The sequence below is a fragment of the Myodes glareolus genome, chromosome 1 (genome assembly GCF_982192425.1).
Source record: "Myodes glareolus chromosome 1, mMyoGla1.1, whole genome shotgun sequence".
Lineage (NCBI taxonomy): Eukaryota > Metazoa > Chordata > Mammalia > Rodentia > Cricetidae > Myodes > Myodes glareolus.
Window position 1 is genome coordinate 8,118,728 of NC_142026.1, and position 9,642 is coordinate 8,128,369.

The 9,642-nt window shown below is 39.0% G+C and overlaps 1 pseudogene; it reads left to right on the plus strand.

Moving 5' to 3' along the window:
* The first annotated feature begins 3,369 nt into the window (after window positions 1–3,369).
* LOC148123248 (glyceraldehyde-3-phosphate dehydrogenase pseudogene) lies at window positions 3,370–4,596 on the plus strand (annotated as a pseudogene).
* Window positions 4,597–9,642: the final 5,046 nt, after the last annotated feature.

The following is a 9,642-nucleotide window of genomic DNA, read 5'->3' on the forward strand; positions in this document are numbered from 1 at the left end:
TCTTACCTTTCCATCCTCCTTTCTCCCCTCACCCTCCAAGCTCCCAATTTTGTCAGATGATCTTGTCTATTTTGACTTTCTAAGTGTATCTATGTATGTTTTTCTTAGGGTTCACCTTGTAACGTAGCTTCTCTGGGATCATGAACTATAGGCTCAATATCCCTTGCTTTACAAATAGCATCCACTTATAAGTGAGTACATACCATGTTCATCTTTCTGGATCTGGGTTACCTCACTCAGGATGTTTTTTGCTCAGCCTAAATATAGAAAGGAGGGCCTTGAACCTTAAACAAAGCTATGTGCCTTACCCTCTCTGAGTAGCAGAAATCTAATTAAGATAGATGTATATATTATATACACTTTTCTCTCAAGTGTTAAAGTGGTACACATAGGGTTTCTTTAAAATACTTCAGCAGTCATGGCCAGCCTACACTTTAGGTTGGATAATTTGTACAAAGAAAATTGTAAACTTACTCAAAATATTGTGAAATTTTTTTTCTGACTTTTTTTTTCTGTAACTCAACTTTACAGTTCTAATTCAGGAACTTTATAGATGACAATGTTGGTTTACCAAGACAAAAGGTTGGAAACCACTAGAAGAAAAAAATATATATTGTGAAGTTTGTGGCATGTATAGAATTTCTTTCATGTCATTTAATTAATTAAGTTAACAATATATTTGTATTTAAAGTGATTTTACTTCAGAAAAAACAAAAATGATTAATATGTATATTCAAACTTTAGTGTGTTCACTGACTAAAGAGTTTATTAAACATTTAGATTATCATATTTCACTGGTAAATCAAGTCTGAACTAAAATTTAAGAACTTACTTGTGCTACATCCATTCCAAGAGATCTGTGAAGATCCTGTAGTTGACATTCATGCCCAAGAAATAATGGACAAAAGAGTCACCCAGGCATGTTAGGGTTCTGATAGTTGGTAAAGACTTTCTCAAAGAAGTAAGGACTTAAGATAAATACCACTGAGTAAAGACACCCTAGGATGTAGCTCAGTTGTAGAGTGGCTACCTAACATGTCAAGACTCTTGTATCAATCCTGGCACCAAAAAAAGAAATAGAAATCTCCACCAGGGTTAAATAACAAATGCACAATTGCACTCACTTTGTAGCAAAATATAAACTTACCTAAAACTTCCACGATGTAAAGATTTTAGAAAATTTCCCAGTTTCATTCCTATCATTATTTGATGTTTAGCATGTTTAAAAAAAGTTACTGACCCATGTGTAATTATGGAAATCCATAAAAACCACTCATTCTCTTAAAAAGAAAGTAGCAAGAAATGAACACATAACCAAGAAATATTTTTAACGTTCAAATGAAGGCTAGTTGAAGAGAGGAATTGAATATTGCAAGGCATGTCACCACAATTCAAGAAAATCGCTAGCTGTGCACTAATCTCTCCCACAGCCTTCGCACAGAGAGAACAGACAAGACAAGACATGATTTCTGTTTCTAGAAAGATTGTTACTAACAGTGCAGTGTAAGCTAGAAGGTATCCTAAGCTACCATAAAGTGTTGAATTGAATTTATACCAATGTGTTTAGAATGTGGGTATGAAGAGAAACATAAATCATGGCATATATAGAGTAAACTTTAGAGTAGGTATGTCCCATGCAGTTAACTTTGGGGTAGGTATATCTTGTGCTAAAACCTGAAAAATAGTTTCAGTATCAGGTTGGATCACGGGTAGGGGTTGTGGGAATTGTCAAAGATCATCACTTGATTCCATACGTAGACACTTGAAACCTTCAGTGCTGCTGTGTGACCACAAACTGCCTAAAAGCATAGCTTCGGGAGCCAAAGACCACCTAACATAAACCCCAATACCAGAGATGAGATGCTCTCCTTTGGGTTATTGGCCAGAGCTGTCTTAGAGACTCTCAAAACGTACAGTATGGTGCTGTTACCACTGGTATCACCAAGAGGTAAAAGCTAAGTCCTTATTGCTGAAGACACCATACAATTCAGAAATAGGGCCCAGAGACTCCTGAGCTGGAACTGACCTGAGTGCCCTATCCCTGGGTTTTGACTGTCTTGGTACCATGCAAGCTTCCAAAGGAGGAAGGAAACCAAAAGTCCTACCTGGCTATGATGCCTATGATCCACACTGACAACCATCATGGCATGATAACCCTATGGGTAGAGTAATGACACACCTATCTTGGCAATAACTAACAGCTCTATAATTGGACTTAAAACCCTTTCAAAAACAGGAATACCATGCCTGGTACCGCAAACCTAACCAACTACTCAGTGTTAGTGAAATCAGAGAGGAGAATTTGCAGCCACTAATTCATTAATCTATCAAATCACTAACAGCAATCTGTAAACATTTATAACATTCATCCTTCTGCCCAAAGGTAAGAAAATTTCTCTTTGCAACAAATAGATATATTTATTATTTAATAAATATATTATAAATATTTATATATAAATATAATATATAACTATTATAAAAAGCCACATCCAATCAAAATTCTGAGTTGTGGAACCCAGTCCCAACAGATACATTTACAAAACACTCCAGAACACCTAAGGCTCAACGAACACTGTGGAAGGAGTGGAAAGATAGTAAGAGTGAGATTGTGTCCCCTCGTAACATCAGAAGCTATACCTATAAAACCTCACTGACATGACTGCCCAAATATGAGTTGAACAACGAATAATAAAAACCCAGAGACAGATATTGAGGTTTGAGCTGAAGATCAGAAAAAAAAAGCAGCCAAGCCACTAGAGAGCGCTTACCTCTGAAATCTTCAGACTGAAAGGGAGCAAGTTTCTGTCTCATCCTGCCTTATACTCCTCTCTAGTGTTGGCATTAGAGGCATGCACCACCACTGTCTGGCCTCTCTAACTAACTAGTGTGGTTGCCGTGTGGTTGCCGGGAGTAAAGGTGTGTATTGCCTGGTCTGTGTGGCCAATTAGTGTGACTGCTTTGCACTGACCTATGGTACCAACAAATATACCAAACTGAACAGACAAAGGGCTACAAAGTCTCAATCTTACCCAAAGAACTACATGTAACTGAGGAAAGATGGGAACGGGAGAAGGTTCCTCCTGGGGGCAGGAGAAGGTTCCTCCTGGGGGAAGTGCTGTTAAAAAATATAATTGATCTTGTTGGCACGTTCCCCGGCAGGCTTGCAGAGCAGCCGCTAGTCCGACAAGGACAGCTGTGGGTCCCTGAAAGATCCCCAGGGTGGCAGGCTGGTCCCGCCATGTGGCTGGGAGAGTCGGGCAGGCAGGCGCGGCAGATAATAGTAAATAGACGTAAGGCTAAACATAAAGGTAAACATTTATGTCTCTGCTCCTCCCTGTTCTAGAGACCACCACTTCTTTTCGTGCAGTGCCAGCCTTGTTCCAGAGACACGATGGTGAAGGTCGGAGTGAACGAATTTGGCCCTATTGGATGCCTGGTTACCAGGGCTGCCTTCACTTCTGGCAAAGTGGACGTTGTTGCCATCAATGACCCCTTCATCGACCTCAACTACATGGTCTACATGTTCCAGTAGGACTCCACCCATGGCAAGTTCAAAGGCACAGTTAAAGCTGAGAATGGGAAGCTTGCCATCAACGGGAAGGCCATCACCATCTTCCAGGAGCGAGATCCTGCCAACATCAAATGGGGTGATGCCGGTGCCAAGTATGTTGTGGAATCGACCGGTGTCTTCACCACCATGGAGAAGGCTGGGGCCCACTTGAAGGGTGGGGCCAAAAGGGTCATTATCTCCGCCCCTTCTGCGGATGCCCCCATGTTTGTGATGGGTGTGAACCATGACAAGTATGACAATTCCCTCAAGATTGTCAGCAATGCTTCCTGCACCACCAACTGCTTAGCCTCCTTGGCCAAGGTCATCCATGACAACTTTGGCATTGTGGAAGGACTCATGACCACAGTCCATGCCATCATGGCCACCCAAAAGACTGTGGACGGCCCCTCTGGGAAGCTGTGGCGAGACGGCCGTGGCGCTGCCTAGAACATCATCCCTGTACCCACTGGCGCTGCCAAGGCTGTGGGCAAAGTCATCCCAGAGCTGAACGGGAAGCTCACGGGCATGGCCTTCCGTGTTCCTACCACCAACGTGTCCGTCGTGGATCTGGCATGCCGCCTGGAGAAAGCTGCCAAGTATGATGACATCAAGAAGGTGGTGAAGCAGGCATCCGAGGGCCCACTAAAGGGCATCCTGGGCTACACTGAGGACCAGGTTGTCTCCTGCGACTTTAACAGTGACTCCCACTCTTCCACCTTTGATGCTGGGGCTGGCATTGCTCTCAATGACAACTTTGTAAAGCTCATTTCCTGGTACGACAATGCGTTCGGCTACAGCAACAGAGTGGTGGACCTCATGGCCTACATGGCCTCCAAGGAGTAAGAAGCCCGCCCTGGACCACCCACCCCAGCAAGGACACAGCAAGAGAGAAGCCCTCTGGCTGCTGAGCAGTCCCTGTCCTAACTCAACCCCTGACACTGAGCTCTCCCTCACAGTTTTCATCCCAGACCCCCAGATAGCAGGAGGGGCTTAGGGAGCCCTACTCTCTTGAATACCATCAATAAAGTTCACTGCATCCCCTCAAAAAAAAAGGTAAACATTTATTACTTAAAGAAGAGGCAGACAGAGAGACATGAAGACAGACATAGAGGAGACACAGAAAAAACACATGTGCACACGCCGAGAGAGGGGTATAGAAGAAAGGGGTTAAGATGGCGACGAGGGGGGTCAGAAGTGGCCGGGTGTGGACATGGCTTGCCCTTAAAGGGACCAGACCAAAAGAATAACAGGAAGAGCACACCGATTTCTTGTACAATACCAAATGGTCAACACTGAAAACATTATATACAACTAACATGATATGGACTCAACAGGTTATATTTAGGAATAGATATGTATATACAAATATAGATATGCATACAATAACGATTAGTGAAGAAAGAAGCCATGAATTTGAAAGGCGTGGGGAAGGGCATCTGGGAAGGCTTGGAGGGAGCGAGGGAAGAGAGAAATGTTATAATTAAATTAGAATCTCAAAAATAAACAAAAAAGTATAGCAGGCTGTGATGCCTACATACCAAGTCTAAGCTCCTTCAAGGTCCTTAATCTGCCCAGAAGTCCCTCATCATGGGAACTGTTAGCAAAAATCAGGACAGGAATTAGGAGATTGTCCCGCATGATATAGTGCTGTCTCTCACTTAAAGCCCATGTAACTGTTTATGAGTGATATAAAAGAACTTGGAACCAGTATAGTAATGGGATCTAAGTTAGTGAGAACTAAATGCAGATACAAAGGAAAAAGCACAATCCTTTCTAGCTTTGCAATTTTACACTATTGATGTGAAGTGTGTGTATGAACATGTGTAGCTATTTGAGTGTGCGCATGTATTTTTGTGTTTATGAATTAATTTAGTAGGAGTTATGGGTAAAGATGGTGCATCTGTGCCTGGAAGGATGGCTAGGAGCTCTAAGTCTTTGTGGACATAAATCATAAAGCCACAATCTGTGCATAATTTCAATGCTAATGAGATAAAAGGATCAGAATGTAGTACATTAGTTGACAGTTGAACCAAAAGTTGAATTAATATAGAAATATAGTCTAATTAAAGAGCTGTCATATCTCCAGTCAGAAAAATTTCATTATGACTTTGATTGGTTTTATAAATTTCTGCAGTTCTAATGGACACATATACAATACAACTCTTGCATCTAAGGTTCAGAAAACATTGTGGAATAAGAGAAAGAATAATTACTGGTGCCAAAGGAATAGAAAGCTTTCTGTGAGATACGCCTCCTCACAATGTCAGAAGGAATACCTATGAAGTCTCACCAACACGCCTGTCTAAACATGAGCTGAACATGGACATGCTAACATGAACTATGAAAAACCCAAGAGGCCTCAACCCTACACAAAGATCTACAGGCAACTAAGCAGGAGAAATAGTCTTTTCTAGGGAAGAGCCCACCAACTGGGTACCCAATACCAAATAGTCAGTCCTGAAAACAAATATACAAGTTACATTATTCAAACTAAGTAGTTTTGCTTATATATTTAGGATGTACATTCTAATTTATGATATATATTAGAATGTACATCCTAAATATATAAATATTAGAGTATATTATCATATATTGGAAATATTAGGATATGTTGTGTTTATATGTATGTATATATATATATACATATATATATATATATCTTATAACAATTAATAAAAAAGAGACCTTATTTCTGAAAAAGAGCAAATAAGGAGAGATAGGAAGGTTTGGTTGGAGGAAAGGGAAAGAGTAAATGTTGTAATTATATTAATCTCAAAAAAATAAAAAAAATAAAACTTTCTTCCTAGATTTAAGTATTTGAAGCAAGAGCATATAACAATAACATTGTATTGGAAAGTGATATGTCCTTATCATATTAATGTGCATAAATTTAAATTAATATCTTTTTGGAAGATGCTATTAAGTATAGAAAAGGCTTTGAAACGTAATTCCAGAGTATGTATACAAGTTCTCATAAGGGAGCATTAAGACTCGATTAAAGAGAATTATTGTTCTTGAAGCCCATTTCACAATGGACATTCACAAGTAAAGCTGTGTGGACAGAAGGGTCTGCTGCGTGACACACTGCAGCTCCCAGTGCCCCTGAGATGAGCCAGGAGGTGATGGGGAGGCAAGGAAGGCAGAGCACTTAAGTGGTTTTCTTTGTTGTTGATATCATTTTTGTTTGTTTTTAAATTAATATTATTATTTGTAGTTTTTACTTTTACTTTTATTATTTCTTTTTAAAGTTTCCTTTGAGGGAGATGCTACAAGGATTAAGGACCAACATGGAGGGTGTTGGAAATGAATGGAATTGGGGTGTATGATGTGATATTCCCAAAGAATCAAACAAATTATGTTAAAAATATATGGGGAATAAAATAGAATGTATGTTTGAGAGATGCCATAATAAAAACTAATCCTCAGCAAGTTAATAAAAAACAAAAATAGAGAAAAAGTATATAAGCAATGGATGTTTATCAGATATGTCCTCAAATCAGATATCTTTTGGTTATTGAATGGGGAAACACTATTTTCATCATGTAGAATTTAACCAGTTCCACTGAATTCTCTGTGGGTTCATGGTTCTGTTCTATATTATGCATATCACAATGAAATTTCTGCCTGATATGTAATAACACTACTGGAAGTTCATTGTCTATAATTAATGGAAAATGTTTATATTGATAATTTGTATTGATTTTTATGATGGCTATTATTGGTTGTCAACTTGACTACAATTTGAGTTAACTAAAATGCAAATGACTGGGTACAACTGTAAGGTTTTTTTCTTCTTAATTAAATCATTTGAAATGGGAAGACCCATTTCTAATCTAGATCTTTGCAGTAAGCAAAGAAACCTTTAATCCAGATCTTTTGAGGTGGAAGAGACACCTTTACCTGGACCACACCTTTTGTTGGCAGCCTATACAAAAGACATGGATAAAGGAAATGCTCTCTTTTAGTCTGCTTGCTTCTCATCTTCACTAGCAAGTCCATTCCTTCACTGGCATTAGAACCTACTTCTCCAGGATTCTAGAACACACTGGAGACTAGTGGAGACTTTCAACCTGAGGAACTGAACAACTACTTGGCCTTCTGCTCATAGATAGTCATTTTTGGATTATCTGGACCACAGCCTATAAAGGGGTTATTCATTTTTCCTGAAGTTCTGTTACTCTAGAGGATCTGACTAATACAGATTTTGGTTCCAGAAGTGGTTCTAGAGCAACAAAAGTACAAGGAAATAATTAACTGACTTTTAACTTTACAATAGCCCAGAGTTGAGAGACTGAATTTTAAACAGAATGATCATGACATTTCATCACAGCAATAGTAACCCTAACTGTAAGTTTCTACAGCTGCTTGTTACTTGTTTGGTAAGAATTAAACTAGAAAATTGAAGCAGCTATCCATATTGAATTGTGGGAGACAGAGATCTTGCTATGCTCCTAGCTTTAAAGCAAGCTTCAATAGAGTTCCAAGGAATTCCTTTCTAAGCAAATTCATATTCCAGTTTTATATTTGCCTTCAGGCTAAAAACTGTTTTGTCTTTCCATGTGGAAAAAGTCGAGAAAATAAAAAACTTGGCAATGTATATTTTAGTTCATTTTTAGTGTCCTACTCTCTTAGATGCATCTTACCTCTTGTCTTTATTTTCATTAACATTTACCACAGTGAGGAGATACTGACCAGAAGAAAAGTCCTCCAGCAATCTATACTGGGCATCTAGGCATGATAGTCCTGTACACTCAAGGTGTCACCTAGGACCACTTGACCTCCGACAGGCAGTTAGTCACCACACAGGCGGCTGTACTAGAGGGTTGAAAAATCTGAGTACTCATTTGTCTGTGCTTTAGTTTATCAATGAGTAACATTTGAATACTTTGTCAAAATACTAGGTTTCCTTAGATCAAGAAGTTATAAACTACACATTTAACTAGGACATTCAACTAAAGAAAAAAAAAGGTTTTGATTATACATGCAGCTAACAATATTTCTGTAGAGAAATGAATCTATTCTTTCATAATCCATATATAGAAAAAAAGATATTCCTTTGAAAATTCTCTGTTAATCTCTTTGAAACCAGGTCATGGTATCTAGGGCCATCAGATACTATTTTGAAATAGAGGGATGAACATAGGTTTGGTTTTTTTCTGACTGTTGGTTAGTTTGAATGGTATCCCAATCACCACTTACCTGGCTTCTCAACAAGACCTCAGAATTTTATGAATGGTAACACTGTTGATGGAACAGTCTACTGCTTCATAGTTGTCTTAGTCACTGTTCTATTATGTGAAGAGGAAATTATGACCAAGGAAACTTTTATAAAAAGAAGCATTAATTGGGAGCTTGCTGATAGTTTTAGAGGCTTAGTCCATTATCACCACGGCAGGGAGAAGGCAGGCAGGTGCTGAAGCAGTAGCTGGGAGCTAGAGCCTGATTAGTAGGAAGAGAGACAGAAAAAGAGAGACTGGGCTTGGCATGGACTTTTGAAACCCCAAGGCCCACCCTCAGCAAAACATTTCTTCCAGAAGGGCCACGCTTACTGTAACAAGGCCACACCTCCTGATCCTTCTCAAACAGTGCTACTCCCTGATATCTAAGCATTCAAACCTATGAACTGTGGGGGACATTCTTTTTCAAACCACCAAGACAGTAAGGTTTTCTTTTGATAACAAAAAGGAGCGCATTATGTACAGTAAGAGGTACAGTGTATGCATCTATAAACTACTAAAAATTGTTATCTATTATGCACCATACATAACTGTGTAGTTTTTTTGTGATGGATAATGTCACAGAACCATGAGCAATTCATTAGGCTCTGACAACATAATGGCTACAAAGTCACTAGACAATATAATTTCTTTAGGTCAATGATACCATAGAAGACCCCTATTGGTTATATGGCCCATTGATGACCAAAGAATTGTAATGTGTCATAGGACATATATGCTATGAATAAGTCTGTATTTTCATGTTACTTTTCTAAGTAATATTTTATTATAACAAGCAAAATAAAGCCTACATGTATTCTTGATTTTCTAAGTGAAGCAGATCCTTTTCTTGGATAAGTTAAAGAAAGCAGTGAT